This window comes from Coenobita brevimanus, chromosome 109 (assembly GCF_032717465.1).
Source record: "Coenobita brevimanus isolate Jiangsu-jjx chromosome 109, ASM3271746v2, whole genome shotgun sequence".
Lineage (NCBI taxonomy): Eukaryota > Metazoa > Arthropoda > Malacostraca > Decapoda > Coenobitidae > Coenobita > Coenobita brevimanus.
In genome coordinates, this window is record NC_137062.1 from 29,577,995 (window position 1) to 29,605,942 (window position 27,948).

Genomic DNA, 27,948 nt, shown 5'->3' on the forward strand with positions numbered 1-27,948 from the left:
TTTTACACATATAGCATGAATTTTTTCAGGGATAGTTGATGTGCAAGGTGTCAGCTCACCTCATACGGTTAGTATATCTTTCCTATTGACACCTTTTTACGATGACAGTAATTAGTTATACATTTTCTACCACCAATACTATATCGATCTTAAGAGATTTTTCGTAGTGAAGGGTACGTTTAAACCTATGTCTAATCCCTCGAACGCGGAAAGTTTCCTCTAAGCTGAATAAATTCGCTTGGAGATTGTAAGAATAAACAAATATAGTCAACTTCGCAGTGAGGAAATTGAAGAGTAAATTCACAAAGAACACTCTTGTCACTGAATATATTGACTCCAGGAATGTAAACAGTATTTTCCTTTGTAAATACCGATAAGAACTATCTGCTTTCAGTACTGCATAGTGTGAAATTTTTCATTTTTAACGTTACCATTAAATGTTTTGTAGACCCCGTTATAAGGTTAACATTTTAGTTTTCTCTTTATTCATTTGCTATTTTGAACACGAAAACAGTTTGTTTTTCCTATCTTCTCTTTTATAAGCCTAAAGAGGTTAATTTGCTGCACTTCTAGAGAGTGAAAGGAAGGAGAAAGGAGTGAATGAAAATTGTGGAGGAGACAGAATGATGCCATAAAATATAATAAAAGAATGGCTGGAAGGGAGCAAATGAGATGGGTTCAAACGAGGTGATAAAAATAAATGAGAATGGCCGCGACGAGGACAGAGAGAAGAGGCAGAAGGGAAAGAAAGATGGAAGGAAGAAAGGAAGGAAGTAAGGAAGGCAAGGAAGAAAACGGAGTCAAAGGGAAAAGAAAGAAAGGCGTCGGAAAATAAATGAAGACAAAAAAGATGGAGAAAATAAGGAAGAAAAACAGAGCTGAAGTCCCGAAAGACTGAATGAAGAATAGATGGAAATAATTTGATAAACGACTAAAGAATAAATGACTGAAGCAAGGGAAAAAGGAACGAAAAGAAACCCTCAGGCTTATAAAGCAGTTTCTTACCTCAGTGGATTGATCTGAAATCGGAAGTTGAAAAACAATCGTACTGACGAGATGCAGTTATGGCGGGGACATGAGGCATATGATGACAATGATGATGAAGTTGGTGGTGGGGGTTCAAAGTATTAACGAAAGCAAACTGGAACAGAACTAATGATTCTTCCGCTGTTCTGTGTTCTAGGGTAGGTTATAACTAGGATGGCTATTCCATGGCTCAGAGACAAGCCTAGCAAAGCAAGTATTCTTCCTTCACCACCAGTCTGTTCATCCGACAGACACAATAAAACGTGAGGAGAACGGCCATGAAGGATAGAAAAGTTGGCACGGAAATTTCATAGAAAATCATGGACGAAAGTCGCATACTACTGTACAGAACCATAATTAACTCTGCCAACTGAGTTGGAGGAGACTGTATATTCACCCCTGTTTGATTGTCTACAAGATATCGTAAAAATTAATTGATTGATTTCAATGAAACTATGTGGATATGTGTATCTTGGGCCAAGGAAGAGTTGATTGAATTATGGTGGTGATCTCAGATTTAATGTATAGGCTTTGGCAGAGATATGCGCTATCTTAGTGTTGACTGGTCTGAAACTGGAAAGCAATTAAGTCAGCATCAGGGTACACATTAATTGTTATGCGCTTGCATACTCTGTATTGTACAAAAGATTGTACATCGGAACCGTATCCTTCAGGAATGCAAATGCTTAACTGGGTACTAAAAGTCAAATACTTATCGATACTTCATCACAAATTACTACAATGAATAGCAATTTGTTCCATAAATCTGTAACTTTACTGAAGAGGAAGTACTTAGATTTCCGTGACTGGAAACGGTTGCCAAGAATTTTATGAATATTGCCTCTTTTGTAATTTGATCGATTTTTTTTTTTACCAGCTATAGTATCATGTCCATTTAAGATGGCAGTAGCTATACATAGATTAAATCACCTTGCAGTCTGTCTTCATTAAAATACAGTAAACTGATTCATCTCTTCTAGATGTTTACATACAGATACTTTTCATTATAGGTATATTATTTGTTATCTTAAGCTGCACCTTCAAGCTACTCTATGTTCTATTTAGAAGGTGACCAGAACTAATCACACTGCACTAAGCGCGGGCATACTAGGAATTTATGCATAACGTTCACAGCCCTGTATACTTATATGCTGGACTCAGTCTCTCCATTTCTGAGAGATGCAAACAGGAAATCTTCCTAGGATGGTTTATTTCAGGTTAGGAATGGGTGTGTAGGGAAGAGGTGGTGTGCATGAGTATTTATGTTTTTTTTGTGTTTGCTTGTGTTAATACTATAAAATCCTCCTCCAGAATACTACCCGTTCAAATGAGTTACATCCAGGTGGCAGGTACCTACCGGCTGGTAATTAAGCGGGGCATGGGTATTTGGGAGCCCAGTGGGCAAATGTCACAGTTTTCAAGTGGAAAAGATGTGGACTGGAGATGTCTAAAAGACGTGGATATTTGATCTTTTTTGATAGTTCGTTTCACGAGAATTTAAGCACGTGTAATAGAAGTGTTGAAATTCATGAGTAATACACAGTAATATCTGGTGGAATAAATCATATGCATGCAAATTAGGAAGGCTGTCTAGAAACCAAATGCAAAAAAATATATACATTCACTCCCTAACTCCAACAAGTTCTTCCTGTACTGAATAAAAGTAATAATTTAGCCACAATAAATTGTCAAATTCATCAATCATCAAAGCATTGTTAGCTTATAAGTCGATTAACTCATACAGACTATAATTTATTCAGCTTGGGAAGAACTTGTGGGATCTAGGGACTGAATGTAAATTATTTTTATCCGTTTGATTTCTAGACAGCCTTCCTAATTTAAGTCGTATAAACCTGTCTAATGATACATAAAATAAACTGTCAAGATGCATCATAATCATCAGCGGGTTAATTTTCAATAATGTGCAAACTATATAAATGTCCTGCAAGTTTCATATATTGCATACAGTACTGTAATTACATCAGTATAGTTAAGGTATAGTTAACGGTGAACGGAACCCATGAAACTTGGTTTGACTATTAGCTGCAATACATCAATAGTCTGCACAAGATTGGACACTAATGAATATAGGTATATTTAAAAATAATACACAGAGTAGTTGTTTAATTTGTATATTGTGTATTACAGAAAAATCATTCACATTGCTATCCTAAAGACTTGATGAAGTGAAAAGCTTTGGATTCCACCTTCTGCAGACGAGCTCTATGTGATAAAAAGAAAGTAATTAATCAGAGAAATTAATTAAGGCAACTAATTAGGGAAAAATAAAATGCCATAGGGGAACTTAACGGTATACTAAAGGTTAACAGGAATCAGATAGCACGGTAAGGATAGCAGACAACCAACAACCATCAGCACATTCAGCAGAGTGTTTGAGTCAGTAGCCAGATCCACTGCTTGTCTCAGAGTACAAAAGAAAATATAAGGACTACAAACAATTAATCAGAAACCCTGGGGGCACTGTGAAAAACAAAACACTACTTAGGTGCTACCACCAAGAATAATAATGTACAGTGTAGGTTCTGTGTGACAAATGGAGAAGCTGTCCACCATCCTCTTCAGGAGAATGCTGGCTGCATGGTATGTGCGGTTCTATACATACAGGAAAATTACAGTGTTAGATTTTCTGAAAGAATAAAACATACTGTAGATATTAGTTTCAAGACAACAATAAGTACAGTAAATCAGGGAAATTATTTTTGTTTAGTTCAGTCATAGTACAGTGGGCTCACACAGTAAGCGAGTTCACAGTACATGAATCGCATAGTATGCACGTGACCAAAAATAACGACCGAAAAACCTTCCCTGCGCGAGTTTAGCTCACAATATGTGAGGTAGAGGCAAGGGGTGGCCCAAAACCGCTGTTTTCCCTGACTAAGCGACCCCCCCTCCCAGCACAACATGCCCATCGCGACTTAGAGGCTCTTGGAGAAGGTGCTCAAGAGGATTCTACAGTAAGATCTCGCCAATACCGACTTCGACAATAACGTTTTCGGCAATAACATTAAGTTAGAATAGAGCCCAGTTTCTTTAATAATGTCTGGATTCGCTTGAAGGACAGTTATTTCGCGAATGCTAAGTTGTTATACAGCAAATACGTCCATAACAAGATAAGGAATGAAGCAGACAAACAAGGAGAGATGAAGGAAATTGCCGAAAATGTGAGCAGTAGCGAGGAGGAGATGGAGGATCCTCCCCTCACCACCTCCCCTGACTCGCCCGCCACTGTCCCCTCCACCTCCACTGCACCCCCCGACTCACCAGCCGGCTCCACCTCCACTGCACCCCCCGACTCACCAGCCGGCTCCACCTCTGAATTCCCACCTGCTTCACATGCCATACCTGCAACCCCCACCATAATGACTGTTACTGCATTCTGGAAGAAATATAACATTCGACAGGCCATAAATTTCTCCATCGAAGCCTCGAATAATACAACACTGGCAACTGTTAAACACGCGCTGTGGTGGGGATGGTGCAGCAGGGGTACTCTAAATGTGTTGGCGCGCCTAAGAACCCCTGTTATTTATGCCCATCAGGCCTGTTGTCTACTCTTGTTAAGGTGACTCACCATATTTTTGTTATTGTAGCTATATTTGCAGTATACAGTATGTCTGAAAATTTTCCATTTATTATATCTCTAAGGGTCAAAAAATGTCAAGGGGTACTGCCCATATGTATTTTTGCCAATAAGATTATGTATTCACAGTGCGCGATTTCAAAGTGTGTGAGGACCAGGACCACCCATCCGCTCTTGTACTGTGCGAGCCCACTGTTTTTTTTTTTTTTTTTCAGTATAAGTAAGAAATAACCTTTTTTTGCATGATTTAGGGAACAACTTCCACCGCAAACGAATCCTAAGGCCTGTAATTGGGTGAAGTTAAGTCCGAAATAATATCCTTAAAGTGGTACTAAATTATATATATATATATATATATATATATATATATATATATATATATATATATATATTAGTGGTAGGTGGGGGCGCTCACCATTCACTCATTCGATGTAGTGCTGCTCTGGGGTGTCTGCCCTTTCCCCTCCATCCTTCTTTCCTTCCATTCTCTTCTGTCTTTCTTTCCTTCATTCTTTCCTCATCCTTCTGCCTAAGGGTGACTTTACACTCCCTCTTCTGTGTTTATTTCCTTCATTCTTTTCTCTTCCTTCAGCTTGTTGGTGACTCTACACTGAGTGACAAGCCAAATGGTTTCCTGTACACCAGGAAACCATTTTCTATGCTGGGTGGTTACCATATAACCAAATTTTGCCGCCTGGTGGTTTAGTGGGTAATCGGATTGAGCCGGTGAAGGTTCATATCCAAGGCATGGTTGGGGTTGATTGCTCATGTAATACCACTCAGGGATGAGTGAGGCTGGTCACTCTCATCTTAAATGTCGGAACCTACTGCCTGGCCCCGGGCTCCTACGCTCCTCATGGAGCAATGTAGGATTGGATGATGGATATATATATATATCTATATATATATATATATATATATATATATATATATACAAATTTATTTTTTTTCTCTGGGGTGAGGATTTACTCATATTTTGATTTTAACTGACAATACTTTTAACCGCAAATGACCACATACTTTCCCAACCCTGTCCTGACTCCCATTAAGGGATTGAAGTCAAATACGAGATGAAACCTGTAAAATCGAACAAATTTTTACCTTTTAGTATTATCCCATCCTAATCTAACCTAACCTAACCTAACCTAACCTGGCCTAATTCCTGTGCATGGTTGAAGTCATATATGAAATTAAAAAAAGGGAAATAAAACTGAATGAAGTGCTTTTTAACCCATTAACTGCGGCATTTGGTTTCGTGGTCGATCCCCCCATGCACCAAAAAACGGGATTTTTTTTTTTTTTCCCACAAAAATCATTTTTGCTCTTGTAAATTAAAGCTTGCATGGAGAAGAATAGGAAACCAAATATGAGTTCGTTATTTATCTTAGTTTGGCCATGGTACACTATTTGTGGACATTTGGGTGAAAAATGTAGTGTGCCTTTTTACAAGAAGAGCTTGATCATATGATCTATATTGCAGTCGCACACTATTCTTCATATAATGTACATAGCAGTTATCGGGTTAATTAAATTAATCTAACCTACCAAATGAGACCTAATCCAACAAAATTTAACCCCCAGCCTAACCTACATTAACTGTGAAAGCATCTTACCTACACTAACCTGGCCTAATCCCTGTATGTGGTTGAAGTCATATACAAATTAAAAAAAAAAAAGGAATTAAAATGGAATTAATTGCTTTTTAATTTAACCTAACATACGAGTACCAAATCAGACCTAATCCAAATTTAATCCTCAACCTAACCTACATTAACTGTGAAAGCTCATAATTTGGGGGACAGGGACGGGCTAAGGTCGCCCTTCCCAAGCCGTGACTATACAGTGAGTTGTTACTGCACGAACAAAAACACCTAAAGGACATATTTGCGAGAAAAATGTAATATATGAAACCCCTCTAATTTAAGGAGTAAATATCACTGGAAAGGCTGGAATTCCCCTAGGGTGTGACTAAACGAAAACGTAATACTACCTAAATTAGCACTATACACTGACGGAATTAATGCCTAGCCTATAGGCTAGCCTAGGCCCTATACATTATATGGATAGGCTAGGCTATTTAGACCGAGCCTGTGTGGTTGACCAGTTTATTTAACCAGAGGCACTCCCATCGATGTATGGATACGTCGCCACGTTTTGTCACAGCCAGTCCCATCGACGTAGTGCTACATCGCGCAATTGCAAGGTTCACAATTTTCACAATTTTCAAATCTTGCGCTTGATTTTTGGTACATAGGGTTGCAAGACCTTCCCCTACCTGCCACCAGGCAGGGACACTCGGCGACCCCCACGCGACCCATGCTCACCCTTGGCTCAGTCACTCACCTGTTAGCAGTGATCCAGGTCAGACATGGTGTACAGAGGTCTCTCAGAGGAGCAAATTCAAGCTGCCTTGGATGCCTTCACAGGCGACAGTGATTCGCCCCTTGATGACGAGGTGTCAGACAGGGATTATGTCCTACCAGAGGAGGAGGAAAGTAGCAGCAGCAATGAGGAGGTCCCTTCCCCGAGGAAGCGGTGCTACGTCACACATCGTGCCACTAGAGAGGGCCAGCCTGCACAAAAACATCGTGCAATAACCTCTCTGCAGCCCCTACGTGATGTGGAGCCCGAAACCGAGGATGAAGACAAGGACGAGGATGAAGACGGAGCCGTGGGACGTGCTGCCACGTGGTACGACTGCAAGCTCATCACACATTGCGGTCCCGAGCGCACAACACGTCGTTCTATTAGGTATGGGCCTAGTGCTGTATTTGGGGAAGGCGGAAGTGGTATGGAGGAAGTGGGGAGTGAAATTGAAAGTGTTGGGGCAGCCATTGAAAGTGAGAGTGGCGGGAGTGAGCCACCGCTCTCCCGTGGTGGTGTGAGGCAGTGGAGCTTATCACATGGGGCAGTGAGGGTGCGTGGTGAATCACATGGTGTGGTGATGGAGCGGGGAGGTGAGGAGGAGCCACTCCCCAGCACATCTTATGCTCCTCAATATTCCCGGAATTCCTCCTCACAGCCCCCTGATGTTCCCCAAGGCCGTAAGGGTAAGGGAAAGGGGAAGGGTAAAGGCCGAGGGAAGAGGAGTGTGAGTGGGGAAGCCCTCCGCACTCCTCCTCCCCAACTTCCCCCACCAGCATCTCCTTCCCACCCTGACGATGGGGACGATGGGGGTGAGGGTTATGTGAGTTGGAACTGGGAAGATGGCAGTGATTTCTCTCCTATCATTCACTCCTTTACTGAGCAGAGGCATGCTGGCTGCACGGCTCCTGGGATTCACCGTGGTTCCTCCAGGCTTGATTTTTTCCACCTGTTCTTCGGTGAGGGTTTTGTGGAGCAGATTGTGGAACAAACCAACCGTTTTGGTAGCAGCCAATGCCGTGAGAGTGGACGACTGGGCACAAGGAGCAGGCATTCGATCATTTACGATTACCCTGTCTCCCTGGCAGAAATGTTTTTATTTTTTCCCCTGGTACTTTTGATGGGTATTTTACATAAAAACAGAATTCCGTCATACTGGACAACGGACCCTCTTATGCAGACACCTATATTTGGAAGATCATGAGCCATAATCAGTTTCAGCAAATTCTAGGCCGGCTCCACTTTTACAATGCTGATGATCCTGCCAATGCAAATGACACTGACAAGATGAGGCGAATTAGGTTGGTTTTTGATCACCTACAGCAAACATTCCATTCCTCATTTTATCCCTATAGAGCCCTTGTCATAAACGAGAGTCTCGTGTTGTGGAGAGGCAATATTTCCTTTCGCCAGTATATACTCGGCAAAAGGCACTGTTTTGGGTTCAAGATCTTTGCTATGTGTGACTGTAGGACTGGTTATGTGCAAGACATAGTCTTGTACACCGGAGCACAGACAGACATAATAGAAGATCGGAGTATTGGACTGTCTGGAGCAGTGGTGAAGACAATGATTGAAGAGTACCTTCATCGTGGTCACGTCCTCTACCTGGATAACTGGTACACTAGCCCTCGTCTCGCACATTATCTACACCTGCATGACACGGGACTCTGTGGTACTGTCAAAGTGAACCAGCGTCACATGGTCAAGGTGGGGTGGAAACTAGAAAAAAATGAGGGTGTTTTCTTCAAGGCTAACAACATCCTAGTTACAGTGTGCAACCACAACAGAGAAGTCTGCCTCTTGTCCACGATTCACCGCCCATTGATGCGCCATACAGAGTCCGTGGATTACCGCAGTGAGAGGAGGCGCCACATCTGGAAACCTGAGTGTGTGCTGAATTATAACATCAACATGCAGCTTCTTGACCAGTCAGACTCCATGATATCCAGTGTCGAGTGTGCCAGGACCACGATGAAGTGGTACAAGAAGCTCTTCTTTCATCTGCTCGATATAATTGCCCTCAATTGCCACCACCTGCACGCTATGACAACAGGAGTCCAGGAACCCTTTGAAGGGTTTGTGAGGGAGCTTAGCCATGAGATTATAACCCAGTATGCGGTTGTGAGGACCCAACAATGCGGCCGCACTGCCCCTACCACCCAAACTCCCCTGAGAATCTCTGCCCGCCATTTTCCCACTCCTATATCTCCCCAGTCAAATAGACCTAGGCCCCAATGCAGGTGTCATGTGTGTGATCATTCCCATGTGAGACCCACCACTCAGAGAAAAGACACCCACTATGAGTGCGTTGAGTGTAACGTGGGTCTCTGCATTCACCCTTGTTTCAGTGAATATCACACCTTGATGCAGTATTAATATGGAAACGTGGAAACGTGGGATATGATAAAAAAGAGAGGTGAGGCTAAATTGAGGAGTGAGATGTAATGCGTTGATGAACGAGAGATTGAATTAGCAAGAGCTGCGTACTGGAGTTTGAATTCAGAAGTAAGAAGGTTAGCTAGGAGAGATAAAAGAAGATGTGTGGATGAAAAGGTTGCAGAGACTGAAATCTTAATAAACAAAAATGATGGACAGAGTCAAAGAATAGCATATGAATCTATTAGAGAACTGAGTGGTAATGCAGGTAAACGCAAAGAAATACCAGTTAGAGACAGGGAAGGAAATTTATTGACCAAAGATGGAGATATTAAAAATAGATGGAAAGAGCATTTTGAGACAGTTCTTAATAGAGCAATACCACCAGAAGAGGATATACCGTCTGCTCAGGAAGATTTAAATATAGAAACAGGAGAGTTGAGGCTTGCAGAAGTGGAGAAAGCAGTAAAACAGTTAAAGTATAATAAGGCACCAGGGGAGGATGGTTTATTTCCGGAAATGCTTAAAGTGGAGGGGGATAGATTAATAATGATCTTGACCAAGCTATTCAATAAGATATGGGTGACGGGGTTACTACCATCAATTTGGAAGAATGGTGTAATTGTTAAAGTTCCGAAGAAGGGAGACCTGAGTGAATGTGGTAATTGGAGGGGACTCTCTTTGTCACCGATAGCTTTGAAAGTTTTCAGTAGAGTGTTGTTAAATAGGTTGGAGCCGGTGGTTGAGGGTATTCTGAGGGATGAACAGGCTGGTTTTAGAAAGGGACGTGGTTGCAATGATCAGATCTTTATAGTTAGGCATTTGATGCAGCAAGTTAATGAAATGAGAGTACCGTTAAGTCTTTGTTTTGTTGATTTTGAAAAGGCTTTTGATAGTGTTTCGAGAGAGACTATGGGGAAGATCATGAGACATTATGGAATACCAGAGGAGTTTGTGAGGGTCATTATGAACATGCATGAGGACACATTTTGTAAAGTGATGGTTGATGGTTGTCTGAGTGATTCGTTTGAAGTCAAGTCCGGAGTAATTCAAGGTGGTGTTCTATCGCCTTTACTATTTATATTGGTCATTGATTACATTATGAAACGAGTTGGAACAGAAACCGGTGCAGGTATACTTTGGGGAGAGAACAGGAAACTTTTGGATTTAGATTATGCAGATGATATAGTTCTGATTTGTGATGGGCCAGAAGAGATGCAGAGAGTGTTGGACTGTTTGGTGAGTGAAGGTCGCAAGGTGGGTTTGGTTATTAATTGTGGAAAAACTGAAATAATCAATATGAATATGGAAAATGCGCAGGAATGTGTAATTGGAGGTATGGTTGTAAAGCAAGTTGATAGGTTTAAATATTTAGGTACTTATTTAGCCAAGGATGGTTCTTTGAACTTTGAATTCGAGGAAAGGTTAAAGAAGGCTAATCAGGCAATGGGAATGCTTAAAAATATTTGGAATAATAACAATTTTTCTGTGCATACAAAAATCAAACTTTATAAGGTAATGGTTAGGAGTATCTTAATTTATGGACACGAGTCTTGGTACAGACAGTGACTATGGAAAATAAATTCTTGTTGTTTGAAAACAAAGCACTTAGAAGAATATTAGGAGTTAAGTGGTGGGAAAGGATACCAAATAGTAGAATTAGAGAAATAACGGGAGTGCAGCCGGTCGATGAATATGTTAGGTTCTCACGATGGAAGTGGCTAGGACATGTGTATAGGAGACAGGGAATAGTACGAGGTACACCAGGGTGGGTGGCACTTGGTAGGAGAGGTAGAGGAAGGCCAAAAGAGACGTGGGTGAGGACAATGAGACGGGAAGCTGGAGATGAGTGTTGGGGAGATCTTGAGGAGTTAGCACAAGATAGGATGTGGTGGTGTGAGTTCATCGAGGCCCTATGCATCCCCGAGGGTGCCACAGGAAATGATTGATTGATTGAAATGTGATATGACGCTCATACTCAGGGAAAAATGTGACATACAGACGCTCAGTGTAAATATAAGGCCCGTAAATGTGTAAATAATAGTATAAAGTGGAAGCGGGTGTAATGTAAGTGGAAAATTATCATCTAAGGGAATAAATATATTCTAAGTCAAAACATTCCTAGCGAGTGTATATAGATGCTATATTCTGACACTCAGTGTAATAAATAAGGCCCGTACATATGTAAAGAGTAGTATAAAGTGGAAACGGGTGTAATGTAAGTGAGGAAGTATATTGGAAGTGAAGAAATAAAATATAAGTTGAAACACGAGTGGTAGCGAGTGTGCTTGCTACGTGAATATGCGCTAGCATTTTGCTAAATATCCTCATAAGGAATGTATATAAGTGAAAACATTTACATTGGTTGAAAATTGGTATAATGGCATGGAAACAATAATATGAAAGTAAAAAAAATGTAATGTATGTTGAGAGAAGAGTCATAGCGAGTGTGCTTAGTAGGCAGATATGCGCAATAATTGTGCTAAATATCATCGTAATGAATAAAAACAGCTGAAAACATATACATAAAGTCAAAAATGGTAAAATGTCATTGAAACAGTAATATGCAAGTAGAAAAAATGATATGTTTCCTGAAACAAGAAACTTAGCAACTAGCGTGTAACCAAAATGACCAAACTCACTATGCTCGTGCAACGGAACAATGCTTATTTTTCCTATATATCTCATTGAAAACCATTATTTTGTTGTTGTGATTGTTTATTAGTTCCAAATCAATAAATGTAGACATATTGTTTGTTGTTTCTCCCAAAATTACCTATCATAGAAAACGTGAGAGCCTGTCATCTCAGTGACAGAATACGATACCTGACGCGGGGAGGCTCACCTGTTCTGACCACTTATGGACCCCGGTAAGCCCTTTCTTGGTGATTTTCCTTTGTTTCTAAGCAAAGGCGGAGGTTTTAGCCAAAAAAAAAAAATCCACAATAGCTCGGGATTGCTGGGTATCGGAGGGTGGAAATCGGTCGGGACGTGACGGGTTAAGGCTAATTTCTTCAACACACTAGAGTCTTTATACCTAAAGCTTACATATGATTAACTTTTGATATTGAAAATTGACAGAGGACTTCAAAAATCTTACCTTCCCTCAAAGCTTGTGCCTTTGTACATATGGTAAATGCGGGGTTTGAATGTTTGTGCAAGGTTATCATTGAAAATACTCAAATTTCGCTATAGGTACCAAGATGGAATGGCAAAATAGCTAGAAAAATGTCACAGATATTAAAATATCAATTAAAATGACTCAAATAACTATAACATATATAGAACGTCATTAAATGTAAAAATTAAATATTTATACATGATTAAAGTCAGTTCCTCTATATCTAGCGAGAAAGTATCCCTAGATTGTACGAGCATGGCAACACTGTGTTTGAGGCGTGTTGTTTAAGTCGATATTGGAGATCTAGTATTATTTCGCATTCGTTAAAAAATGATAATAATAATGATAAAGAAAATGTTTAATAAGCACATAGAAAGTATTACTTTGAATATCATGAATATCAACTGTACCATCATTTTTATCGCTTAATTTAGAGAGATGATCATTTTAGGTAACGAATTATCCACAACCACTTCAGTCTCTCTGTCTGTCTGTCTCTCTCTCAAATACGGAATTCATGGAGAAGGTTTGGGGAGGCCTTTGTTCAGGACATTAAATGGCTAATGATGATATATACAGTATATCATCATCGTCATCAGCAGCAGCATGACCTGCCAACCTCCACTTCTGTTCTAACTTCTATAATGTCTTTTACTAATTTAGTCTGCTCTCTCATCAAAGATGATGTGTTCTAAGGATATTCCCAAAGAGCAATAGAAACGACAATGTTAGGAATATCCTTATATATATATATATATATATATATATATATATATATATATATATATATATATATATCTATATATATATATGTGTGTGTGTGTGTGTGTGTGTGTGTGTGTGTGTGTGTGTGTGTGTGTGTATCTTATTTCCAATCAATAAAAATTATAAAGTACTAATAGGCAGGCTACATAATTACTTTCATGTATACCAAAAAAAAAAGCATAAACTCACACTGCTCTAATTGCAGCATCACAATCGGAACTAATCTATTTCATATGAATTCTACCACCACATACATATCTCATACTATTCTGAGAGAATTCACATGAATTCTTTATCTAGTTATACACGAGATCTTCACAACTAAGTTTCCACGTGGAAAAGATGTAGAAATCTGGTGAATACTGGTGTACACGAGATTTCACCAAATATCCATGACTAAAAGATGTGGAAATCACGAGCTGTGCCCACTGGGAGGTATTTCCACAGAGCTACGAAAAGGCCCTGGGTCTTCTAGTTTGGAGCATGATTATGTTATCGCTACACAATCGGCACACCCATTATAGATGATTATATTATAAAATTTATATTTCAGTGCTTCCAGTGAGACCAGTGAATCCGATTATTTTGTTGAATTTCTCAACAAACTTTGCATGATCGATGAAGCTTGCTCTTTTAACAATGGAGGCACTCAGAACCAAAGGGAATATTCGTCTTTAAGACTGTTGAGCTATCAATTATAGATAACATTCAAACAACTGTATCGTCTGGCCCAACAATATGATTTTCGGTATGTTTTTGCATTTTGATTCCAAAAGATTCAACGCTGCTGATAATATATAAATTTTTCCTTTACTAAGAGAAAATAAGTGCGCTGGGTGTCATTAGGTCTAGGTAACTTGCAGTTTGATAAGCCATTATTTTCTTTCTCTAGTTTAATATTGTTGTGTTCATGATACATCCATAAAATTAAAGCCACGGAACGACACAAAATGCTAGATTAGAATAAGACTTGTGTTCATGATACAGTTCTAAATTAAAACCACGGAACAACATTAAAGGCTAGATTAGAATAAGACCAGGACACGATAATTGCATAATAAAGATATCCTCGTAGAGGTATATAACAATGCTAATAAGCCATTCACTGTACATTACTATCATTTAACCATTCATTCGTCTAATAAAAATAATGCCAATTCAACTACGAATAACTGGAGGCCACCTGAGAATGGGGGGAGGGGGAAAAGAAATGGTGGTGGTGTATTTTTAGGGTCTGAGCCACTCTCCTCTCGTTCTCCTATGAGGTGTTGGCAACTCCCAGTGCAAACAAACTGGAGAATCGATCTATGGGAGTTCCTCAAAGTACGGTACATTTAGTTCACACTGATAAAAGAATGATCATGGGGCAACAAGATGCTGGGAAAACAAAGGGGTTAAAGACCTATGGTGGCGTATATAATCCGAGTGCCTCACTTATCCTTGCCACTGCACACCTAGCACGGGGTCTAGATTCTAAGTGTTTCGATGCAGGCATTAGTATAATCCACAACAGAGACGGGGATAGAGTGCATGGAAAATGACCAATGACATGTGGAGTGGTGCGGGGGCTGAGGAAGATTTGGCAAAGATGAAAGTATGGAGGCAAAGATATCACTTTTACCCCTAACACATATTCTTAAAAATAATGAAAAGCTTAAACCATATGATCACTATGCAGGGTACCTTTACAAGTTTGAGATAAATGTCTGCACCATACTTTGCATTGTAACGATACTAAGCTGATGAAAAATTTTTCACATTAATCCCGTTACATCTCCCTCTCTTCCTCACTCAACAAACCAATCACCAATCCCCTTCATACAGACGCGATTACATTCATCCGCTCTGCTGTTTTTCTCATACTTTTGTTTTTTAGTCATTCAGGTGTCATTTTCCTTACCCTGCAGTAGTAAAAATGGATGTCCTTATTCCATTGAATATGCTTTAGAGGTATTAATTTTGTAAGATGATGTTTGTGAAAGTTAACAACATACCTCAAATTAATATTGTTACGTCCTTGTCCCACATTGCCACAGGATCCAACAGCAGAGGCTCAGTACAGGAGGGACATTGCCCTGTGAGTTGTTCTTCCTAGAGGCTGCCTTTAGGTGTACAACAACACAGATCAGCCCAGGCGTTGTAAATAAACATTGGCTTCTTAAGTTCTGTCTTAATTTTCCAAATAATTAAACTTAATGCTTGCCAGCTTCACTTTTTATTTTTGCAACCACAGGCGCTATACAATCTGCACATACACTGCACTGACATTGAACCAAATTCAAACTGAACTGAACTGAAACTCCTCTAGTCTTTTCCCCATCCTTAAATAAGCTTCCTGTCTACTAGAATTATCTACTACTTTCACGGGGAAGCAACAGTTATCAACTCGGAGACATCCAAAATATCCATAGTTTTCTTACTCTACACAACCCTTTAAATGATTTAGCATAGAAACTGAGATAATAGTAAATAACTGAACAAACAGTCATGTATATAAAACATTATAGAGAAAAAGAGCACGAAAATTAATGTACAACTTTCAAAATACCTCCGCTCACAAATAACAGGCTTACTGGCAACTCCAACTCATAGCGGAAAAAATCGAGAATCGTCGGGAATACTCCAGCACTACCTAACTGGCTAATCCCTCTTCTCAGCAGTATTTATTTAATAATATAGCATGACTATTCCAGTCACCATTTCATTTTTTATAAATGGATGAATCACTAAACAGTAAAAAATGTTTCTCTTCAGTCTTAGCCAGGTCATTTTAATAATACAGAGAAGGGACCAGAGGGTAATATGCATTAACAATAAAAATCAGCATCAAGTAACACGAGGTACAAAGTCGAAATGATTTGCTGTTTCTCTTGCATTAAAAGTCCAGCATCAAAAATTAACCCGCCGCATCCCGTTGATGTGCTTATGCACCCAAACGTTTTGTCACTGAGACTCCCATTGACGTTTATAAATGCGCTGCAATTGCAAGGTCAATCATTTGCACATTTTTCAAATTTTGCACGTGATTTTAGGTACGTATACGCAGGACACTTTCCTCTACCCAAGGTCAAGCGGGGAAAATGCTTTACCCCGTGTGACCTCACCCCCCCACACGCCATTGTCTCGGCAACTCACCTGTTACCAGTGACCAGGCCAGTAAAGATATGTCGTGCTATGATACGAAATTCAAGGCGAGAGTGATTCCCCAGTCAATGACAACGTGGAGGACAAAGCTTACATGGCATTAGATGAAGAAATGATCAGAAGTGATGAGCAGGTAACATCGCCAAAAAAGATGCACGTTGATGTGTTTTGTGAGTGAAACGACACTTATCGCCTATATTACTGTCTGAAAACCAATATATTTTTGTACTACATATAAATTCGTACCAAATAAATAAATATCTACCTATTCTGAGTGGTTTGGAATAGTTTCCCCTCCCATAGAAAACATCTTCTCTGGAGCTGGGCTCAACAGAACACAGTGCCAGGTGAGGGTAGGATCACCTGTACCGGCATGTTTAAGCTCAGGTGAGCAATTTCTCTATGAATTTTCGATGTTTCTCATGAAAAGCGGAATAGTTAAAAAAAAAAAAAATAGAAAATCTGCTGGGACTGGGGAGGTCATTGGTGAAAAATCTGCCAGGATGGGGCAGGTTAATAGCGGAGCTTGTCTCCATATCGCAACTAACATTACAGGAGATTAATGAGCTTATAACTATTGTTCCATTTGTCTGTCCATCATCCAGTCCATTTCTGACCCGTCACAAGCACAGAAGCCTGGGACTAGGCTAATCACCCGTGATTTTAAGGCGAGGGTGACAGTAAATCCTAACTATTCTTCTTTTGCAAACCCTTGTGGGCTGCATGTATTTTTCGTTGGGCACACTTAGTCATCTCTTCATATCAGCAGAGTCAGAATGAGTTCAGCAAAAAGGATTTGGCAACGTCACACCTTTGCTTCGATCAGCTGTTGAAATGTAAACACGATGGTATATTACAGTATTATTTACGAGAGATATGCCGTTTTAGAGCATGTGATTTAAAACTGAACTAAATCGTTTGGCGTTAGGCAAAATCAAGAAGTATAAAATCAGAAGACATTACTGACACTCAGTATAAATGGAGTGTTTTTATCTGGAGTAGGTCTGTGTCATTACTCACTGACTTTTTATAAATGCAATAGGTATATAAGTCATATTTCTTAAACTAACCAAACCTAAACTTATCTACTCTGATGTTATCTAATATAACCAAACCAAACCTTACCTTACCTAGCCCAACCTAATCTAAATTTATCTCTTCTAATTTTATCAAATATAACCAAACCTAACCTAACTCTAACCTTGTCTATTTTAATCTGATCGAATATAACCACACTATGTATGATGCTCACTCTTTAACCCTTCAGTGGTTCATCAATGATGAAATTATCTCAATTTCTTCATTTTTTTAGATTACAAGCAGAATTTACAAATTAAAACTTTATTTTTTATATATTTTTGGTATGTTCCCTAACTGGGAACGTTGGCACTTTCATGCTCCAAATATTACCCCAAAATGAATGTAGCCTACCAACAATCTTCACTCTGTTTCAATGTATTTTTATATACAGGGCTGGAACTGAAATATACTGTCACGATAATATTAAACTCTGATTTATTTATCTAAATTCCGTATACTGAAAATTGAACAATCTTGAAAACCAAAATTACTATTTGCCACATATTTCATCACGCAATTTACTTTTGGTATAAGGACTCACTTCACCTTTTATGTAGTCTCTTTTCACATTTCGTGCACTTCACCCATGTGTTCTTTATGCATACAGAGCATCTACTTTGAGAACATGTCACCATATAGTGACTGACTCCATCATACCTCACTGCGTTGGCTGGGGGTGCAAATGGCCCTCCAAGTCTCTTACTCGTCTCTTCAACCATTATCATGCCTCATGAAATTTCTCTCCTGAACTGAAGGTGTTTTATAGCCACAAATGGGTCAATACGTTGGTGGAATCTAAAGGCTGTAACCACTGCCATGTTCAACATGTTTGAAAAAATGTTCCACCACTACTTCTTTGAACTATAGCCTCCACACACTATACAGTTTAGGCATTGGCTTTTCAAAATACGTATGTGTAGTCACAGCATAGGGCCCAGGGGACGTGGAGTGGCAAAACCCCGCTACAGTGAACACGCATCTTGCCCCTAGACCTAATGACTGATAACGGGCACCATTTCTTCTCAAGATATATATCTACGTTCCATCGACAAAATCACCTCAAATTATGCTCAGAAATAATATAGTATTACACTCAGTCTATGGGGGCTTCGACTTGGGCGGGAGGGGGAGAATTAGGGCAATTTAAATTGACAGCACACATGACTCAGCCTCACAGCCTGGCTCCTTGTGATCGACTGAGGTTTCTCATTACAGGCAGCCTCCTGGGAGGCTGTACAGTGTTGCCAAATCTTTACCTTGGAAGAGGAATGCGCCTGCTAGAAAGCATCCAAATTTGACGCAAATTGGCTGAAAACTTTTCTTTTGACGGCGGTTTTCCTGCTTTTTCACACGATTCGCATCAATATGCATTTATCTGCCAAACCACAAAGAATGCAATTCGCATCAGTATGCCTGGGAGGGTTATGGTGTTGTATTAGATTTGTACACCCTAAATTTTCACCAGGTAATGTGAGAGTCTGTTGATGTTTCTGTAGTAAAGCTAATAAATCATTTTCCACATCAGAATTATCTGAGCAAACCAAATGCTCCTTTATTCACTCCCTGACTGACGTGTTTACTCTGGTCGAAGCTACCACTGCTGTCACTTCATGTGTAGGAGCTGGACAAATCTCGAACTTATAAATATTGGTTCCTTTCTTAACCCGTCATGTCCCGACCACTTTTGCACCTCGGACACCCCCCAGTCCCGACCATTTTTGGAAAAAAAAAAAAAATTGGCTAAAACCTCCGCTTTTGGTGAGAAACATCGAAAATTCATGGAGAAATCGCTCACCTGAGGTTTAAAATACTCGATACAGGTAGGAGTACTTCCATATCCTTACAGGGTTTTCTATCAGGCTGGCTGCAAAGAAAATGAGTTCTATGGGAGGATAACTATTCCACACCACTCCTAAACAGTATTTATTTATTTATTTGGTTCGAATTTATATGTAGTATGAGAGTATATTGGCTTTCAAACAGTAATATAGGCATTAAAAGCATTGTTTCACTCACTAACTCATCACCATTCCTGACCTTCTTTTGCCACATTACCTGATCATCATTTCTGACGGTTTCTTCCTCTAATGCTATGTAAACTTAGTCCTCCACATTGTCATCGATTGGGGAATCACTGGCCCTGAATGTCTTTATTGGCCAGGTCACTGGTAACAGGTGAATTGCCAAGACAATGGCGTGCAGGGGGGGGGGAGGTTATGCGGTGCAAGGCATTGTCCCTGCTTGGCATCTTGTAGAAGAATAGACGAAGGTGTCCCGTGTATATGTACGAAAAATCACGCGCGAAAATTGAAAATTGTGCAAATTAGGGACCTTGCAATTGCAAAACGTACCAGTACGTTGACAGGACTGGCAAATGCAAAATGTTGCAACGTACCCATACATCGACGGGACGTCTCGGGTTAATCTTCACATCTCCAGCCATGGTGTTAGCTAAAATGACGTTAATTTCATCCTTATCATTTATCCAACAAAGGACAGTTTCTGTCAAAAGGCCATTTATTCTAATAGCCCCTTCTAATACAATGACAGTACAATTTATCAATTTACTCTTAATCGTACCTTGCATGAATGATATTGGTGGTAAATTTATAATTAATGCTTGCTGGGTGAGTGAGCGAGTCACAATTGGATTGTGGGTGAGCGGGTGAGAGGTGGGAATCGGCTTGTAACTGCTTGTCTAAGCTCCCAGTTTCTTTGAGGGATTGTATGTCAGACTCTACTTTCTTTCCGTTGCGTGTAATCGCTCTTGTGACTAGTTTTTTTTATAATTGTTGGTTGTAGTGTCAAAAGATGAAATTTCCTCTAAGAATTCGCTGTCATAGTTAATTCAACTGAAATCGGGCATCAGTATTATATATTTTGTCCTCATTGCATGAAATTTTAGTCCAAACAGAATATTTCCTCTAACTGATAATTTTTCTACTACATAAAAGGTGTGTCATGGGGGGATGTGAGTTTATGAATTAAAAATGCTAGAATGTTGCTTGAAAATAGAGGCAAGGAATTGACTTGTGAAGAGTAAGTTTTACTTTATGCCAGCTTACTTCGCCGATTCTCTAACCACGAGAATTTATAAACTTTCTCAGCAGTACACATCAGAGACTAATTACTCACGAGTGCTGTTTGTTGTACTGTTAGCCCCCCGAGAAAGTGACTCCAACCCTGACAATCAATAACTATTGCTAATAATAATAAACAGGTTCTTGCCGGTGCATTAACTCCTGGCTGGCACAACGGATTTAAGCTTGATACAAAAGAACTGGCCTAAGTACCAGTTATGAATAATGTAAAACGTTTGTGCAAACTAGGAGCAGCAACTAAAATAAGCTTAATGTGGAGAAATAAAACACGAGTTTAACCATATTAAGCTCAAGAAAAGAACAGTAAATTTATTAATTACAATGAATTAGATTTACATTACATGAGTCTCAAAAATGAATTCAAATAACAAGGAGAATACACTCACTCATTCAAAAGCTAACACACTTAAACCTAGAAAAAACAAAAAGAAATACTGGTCAGTGGAGGGGAGCTGAGAGAAAAGAACTGGGCACCTGTGCAGGACATCAGATGCTGCAATTTGCTAAACCCTCTTCGCCAATTCACTGTCTAGGTGGAGATTCAGGAACTCACTGTACAATGGCGGCGCTGCCTCATGCTGGGCACAAACGATCCTACTCTCGTGACGACTCAAAGCTGACTAACTTCAAACTATGAAACAGGGCGAGGAATGGCCGTATTCGAACTTCAACGGTCAACGGAAAGAAAGTGAGCAATATACGCTCACAATAAATCACACAGTGAAGGCAGTAATGTCGTGCATAAGAATGATCACTTGTGAAACAGTGACCATCCCGATCGGAGTGAATACGAGGACGGTTGAACTGAGTGATGCACAGTGGGAATTCCACTAGAATTCTTGGTTTTCTCACTGATACTATATCCCGAATTTATAAATACGCTCGCACAAATTCGTGACATGCCCCATCAAAATCAAATTTTTCTTCAGAAAAAATTTCGATATACATGCATAGAAATCCTAACTCAGTCACACAAGATTCACATTGTGGTGTGTGTACTGCCCTGCTACAGGAGAAAATCGCAGTCGCCCATGAGGGTAAAACCCTCGTATTTACGTTAATACTGTAGAAGCAAGCTTGAGGAAAAAACACCGAGATGACGGTGAAAAATCCTGTACTCAGGTCAAACTGAGCGAAAAGTTTGCTACATTTACATTAACAACTAATTGTTATGTAGCGTGATGTATGTAATACACGGTGTAGGTGTGACAGTTGTGTAACTGTGCCTACGTGTAAAATTATGTTATACAAATCAATAGTAAATAAAGGCAACGAGGCAGAATAGAAGAGGCGGCAGCATGCGGCAGAGATGATCAGCTGATCTCCACAACAAAATTGCTATACCCGCCAGCTGCATATGCGAAAGCAATCAAGGTTGTGCATCAAAAGTGTAAGTGTGACAAACAATCTTTATTAAATTGCAATTTCTCTGCCTAGCAGTCAGTATGTACACTACAAAAAGTACGCCCTAGCCAAAAATTTTAAGTGACAGCCAAGCTTTGTACATTTCAGGTCACCATTATTTTCTTATTGGATACATTATTAACCAGGAAACGTGGTCCCAGGACAGAATCTCAAAAGACCCTTATAGTTTACTGGTTAAACCCTAAACCTAAATTATTATTAACAGGAAACGTGGTCAAACTGAGCAGAGACTGGACACCTGTGCAGGACATCAAATGTTGCAATTTGCTAAGCCAAAGGACTCAGTTCACTGGTTAAACCCTACTCTACACTTACGATTAACAGTGGCAAGCTGAGAATCCCTACGCCATCTTGGGCAGGTCACATTTTAACACCCGCCGTGGGTGTGAACACTCATGTGGATAAAGTGCTTTCTCTAGGAATCCTCAGAGAGGCCCACAGCTCGTGACACCACAAGGTAATTCAAACACAGCCTCGGATTGTCTCTGCGGGGTTCTCAATCTTCCCCCTTTAACGTAAGGTACATACGTATGTACAGGCCCTGGACATAATGTGTCCTGTGGGGCCAACAGGCGAGATGTCAGGTCTGCACCCACATTACCACTGCCCTGTCTCTCAACTGCTTCAGAGATTATGGGTGTGGATTCAAACGGCACAGGAAGGACATGTCCCTGATTGGTGGTACGTGGACACACATTGCAGGAACACACAAAACTATCTATTTCTTGTCCCATTCCTGGCCAGAAAAGGTCAGCACGGATACGGCCCTGGGTTTTCCTTTTGCCCATGTGACCTCCTGAGGCTGAACAATGACCCCATTCTAACGCTGCTAGGTGATACTTAGCGGGAACGACAAACTGCAGTCGAACCTCGCCCTGGGGTGTTCGTGACTCACGGTACAGCCGTCCTTGTTTACGAAGGAACTTGGCTTGACCTCCCCATGAATACTTAATCACTCTACCCTTTTGTTTCTTCCGCACGGCAGCAAGTGTCGGGTCAGACTGTTGTTCTTGGACAACATCTTGGCTACAAATCAGATCTTGCGGCAATGCAATGATCACAGGGGTGCCACAATTTGGAGCCACAGCCATGGCTCATGTTACTGCAGCCAAAGTCTGAGTAGCGTCATCTATGGTGCAACTATACTTGGCACCTGAAATATTGCCTATGATAAGGTCAAACAAAGGTTCTGGCATGACAAATGCGACTGTCGTACCAGTGTAAAATGGAGATGCCACCTGGATACGTGCCTCAGGGAACAATCTCACTGATCCATCAATAAGCTGAGCTTGGATCTGTCGACCTGTGTACTCCTCAGGCCGAACTAGAATCTGCCTGACAGAGCAACCTGAGGAACCATTGTCTCTCAGGACCTTCACATGAATGCCTCCCACAAACCCTGGCTGAACAAGGAAGGCACTGTTGCCTGTGGGAGGGCCTGTGGAGGAAGCAGCCAGCCACTGATGAGGCTGCTGAATGAATGATGTGGCAAACATGGTGCCCTGAGAACTAGATGCCTGAGGGGTCGTACTCACTGTCTGGGGAGATGGAACGTCGACCCTGTGTGGCGGAGGGCTCACTGTCGCTGGGGGACTAGTGAACTGTGGGGAAGTACCCGTACTGCTAGGGACGACATCACCATACTGCTGTTGAGGAATGAAGGCTGCGTTTGCCTCCTGCCTTCGATATACTGGGGCTGTTGCAGAAAAGGATAGTCTGGATCTTTGATTGCGTGGCTGATGCTGATGCTGGTTAGGGTACTTGTCGTACCACTTCTACTCAAGTTTCCAGGTATTTTGCCCCTGGTCCTTCTTCTGCAGTTTGTTTGGACCTTGGCCATTATTCTGAGAACGGCTTTGTTGCTGGGGTTCAGTCTGAGACGATTTCCCAGATTTGTCAGCTTTCCTGTTCCAGGTGTGTTGCTTACAAGTTTGATACCCATATGCAGTGAAGAATGCATCAACCTTCTTCACCATTTGGCTGGCATGCCTTACCTGGCAGATCTTAAGCTGAGTCATAGGCTCAGCAGGCCATGACTTTTCTAGCTGCGTGCGCAGCATAAGGTCAATTATCCCCTCTCGCATGGAAGGAGTTTCATCTTTCTCCATCCACTCATCTAAGTAAGCAGTAAGCCGATCAAGAAACTGGACGACAGTCTCTTGTTCTTGTAAATGCGCCCTCATAAACTGACTCTTGGCGTCGTCGACTGTGAGATCGTACGCTTTAACGAGTGCAGCCTTCATCATCTCATACGTGAAATTGTCTCCACGAATTCTGTGGAGAATATCGAGGGCAGTGCCCTCAAACAAGCTAAGAAACTGGAGCCGCTTAGCTGCTTCATCCAGCTGGTACAGCTGAGCCATGTCTTCGAAACGAGCTATGAATGGCTCGATTCGCTCGCCTTCCTTGTATGGAGGAAGCTTGATGTGTGGGGTCGCCAGAACATGTGCAGGGAGAGCGCTTGTGAAGCTTGGGTTCGCTGCACCAGATGTGTCTGAAGCCAAGGAGTCTCACTTGAGCTTCAGCATCTCAAGTTCATGTTTCTCACGTGCTTCGTGCTCGGCACGTTCGTGATCTCGTTGTTCTCGCTCATAGTCACGTTCTTTCTCTTGTTGTTCTCGCTCATAGTCACGTTGTTTTTGCTCATGTTCACGTTCTCTCTCGCGTTCTTCTCGCTGTTCTCGCTCATGTTTGTGCTGTTCTCACTCATATTCGCGTTGAATTCTACGCTCTTCACGAGCATCATTCTCACGTTGCTGCTCGTAACTAAACCGAGAGAGGACATAGTCCTTAATTTGTTCGGGGTCGCTAGGCCCCACATCTTTGGCTTTCTGTACATATTAGTAGTCATGATGCTAACTCAATTAAGGCTGAGTGAACTAAAGACTAAGTACTGACTGCTATTTTGCAGAGAAATGCCAATAATCAAGAGTAAAGAATGTAGGCACAGGTTGGTGGTTACCAGTTTTATCTACTTATACTGGTAAAGAAAGAAAAAAAAAAACTGACTGTAAACTATTACGTAAAATTAATAGAAATGGTTTAATAACCACCAGTAAGATAGTGCCTACAAACTTTAATGATAAATACCTAAGTGTGAGTGAGTAAGTATTATCTCGTTAATAACTTTAGAGTTAGGAGTTAATATCCTAGAATGAGGTCGCCAGATGTCATGGGGGGATGTGAGTTTATGAATTAAAAATGCTAGAATGTTGCTTGAAAATAGAGGCAAGGAATTGACTTGTGAAAATCAAGCAGTAAGTTTTACTTTATGCCAGCTTACTTCGCCGATTCTCTAAGGACGAGAATTTATAAACTTTCTCAATAGTACTGTACACAGTAGAGATTAATTACTCACGAGTGCTGTTAGCCTCTCGAGAAAGTGACTCCACCCCTGACAATCAATAACTAATGCTAATAATAATAAACAGGTTCTTGCCGGTGCATTAACTCCTGGCTGGCACAACGGATTTAAGCTTGATACAAAAGAACGGGCCTAAGTACCAATTATGAATAATGTAAAGCGTTTGTGCAAACTAGGAGCGTCGACTAAAATAAGCTTAATGTGGAGAAATAAAACACGAGTTTAACTATATTAAGCTCAAGGAAAGAACTGTAAATTTATTAATTACAATGAAATAAATTTACGTTACACGAGTCTCAAAAATGAATTCAGATAACAAGGAAAATTCACACTCACTCATTCTAAAGTTAACACACTTAAGCCTTGAAAAAACGAAAAGAAATACTGATCAGTGGAGGGGAGCTGAGCGAAAAGAACTGAGCACCTGTGCAAGACATCAGATGCTGCAATTCGCTAAACCCTCTTCGCCAATTCACCATCTACGTGGAGATTCAGGAACTTGCTGTACAACGGCGGCGCTGCCTCACGCTGGGCACAAACGATCCTAGTTTCGCGACGACTCAAAGCTGACTAGCTTCAAACTATGAAAGAGGGTGAGGGATGGCCGTGTTCGAACTTCAACGGTCAACGGAAAGAAAGTGAGCGATTTACGCTCACAATAAATCACACAGTGAAGGCACTAATGTCGTGCATAAGAATGATCACTTGTGAAACCGTGAGAAATGTTCTGAAAACCATCCTGATCGGAGTGAATACGAGGACGGTTGAACTGAGTGATGCGCAGTGGGAATTCCACTAGAATTCGTGGTTTTCTCACTGATACTATGTCACGAATTTATAAATACGTTCACGCGAATTCGTGACAAGGTCGTAGTGAATGATTTTGTGATCTCTGTGAATTTCATGCTCAACTCAATCATACCAATAACTGGTATTCCTTTACTGTCCACTGTGTATAAATTTAAGTCTGAATTTTCCAAAAACTTCACTTTTTTTCTATTTCTAAATTATCCTTCTAGAGTTAATCTTGTTTTATTAAATTCACTGGTGAGCCTGATTAAAAAATAATGAAATCTCTTCCTCTTCACATACAGCAGACACCAAAATGCTTTCATTTTCAAGCATACTTCCTATGTTTATTTATTTATTTGGTTGTTTTATGTGTCTTCATTTTTATGCTGGTACGACCTTCCGCCGACCTATAGATGGATACCAATTTTTCTATTGTTTTACAGTCTGAGGTCCAGTGACCAGAAGATTTATGGTTCCTGCAATATGGTTCAAACCCTTTTGCCTTTTGCCTGTCTTCTTTATTCTTAATATAACACTCAGCTTTTGTGTGACCAGGATTTGCGCAATTGTAACAGAGCGTGTTACTTGAGATGAACTTGCGAGGTGATCTTCCATTGCTTGTCCTTGTGCCAGCCGATGTCTACTGGGACTTTTACAGTCTGAGGTCCAGTGACCAGAAGAATTATGGTTCCTGTAATACAGTTCAAACCCTTTTGCCCTTTGCCTGTTTTCATTATTCTTAATGTAACACTCAGCTTTTGTGTGACCAGAATTTGCGCAACTGTAACAGAGCGTGTTACTTGAGATGAACTTACAAGGTGATCTTCTGTTGTTTGTCCTATTGTCAACCGATGTCTACTGGGACTTAGGCTAGACTTTTGTACCACCCTGTTACCTGGTGTGCGGGAACGAGTCCTTGAGCTAACTTGACTGTGTGTTTGTGAACTGAACGAGATTGTCTCTGGTCCTTGCCAGGACTTGACTTATTTATCTCTTCTACAATTTCTGGCACTTTGATCCCTGTCCTGTTGGGTTGTGATGTGTCAATCACACCAGCTTTGCTGCAGTTTAATTCCACCTCATAAATGAAATCAAGTAAACTCATCCCTGGATTATATGGGATACTTTTGGCGATTTTTAACACCCTATCAGGAAATATGCATAGGGCTGATAGGTAGCCAGTGATGTCAACGACATGCACTGGTGACCTATTACCATTATCTGTGACCCAGTTTCAGCAGCTCTAGGCTAGCTAACAAGGTGTTCTTAATAGTGGAAATATCTGCTGTTATTTCCACTAGATCTGAGCCTGTGTTTGGCTTAGTAGGTCCACAATTTTGTGTAATTCTTTGGTTATACCACCAAGAAAATTCCTGCCTCCAGAGAATTTCCTGAGGAATTCTGTCTTAAATTGCTCAAATGTTGAAACAGTCAGCAGCTTGTCTGCCGAGCAAATTGACAGCCGGGCGTCGTTCTGGGTTAATTCTAGCTGAAAAAACAGCTGTTTTCCCTTTCTCTTCTGTAATGTGTCTCCTAATGAAATATTGCTGACACTGTTCAATAAGTGTGTGTATGTCAATTTTGTCTTCTTCAGTACCAGAGAATTTTGTGAAGTTACTGTCTTCATGAAAAATATACACTGGAAGTAGAGTATTACCGAAATTTTGTGGAGAAGATACTGCACTGGTGCTTGCTGCATCTGAGTTAGCCATCTTTACTGTGTTTTTCTTGCAGTCATCATTATGGGATATTTCTATGTTTTTCCTGACCTAAATTCTCAATTGTC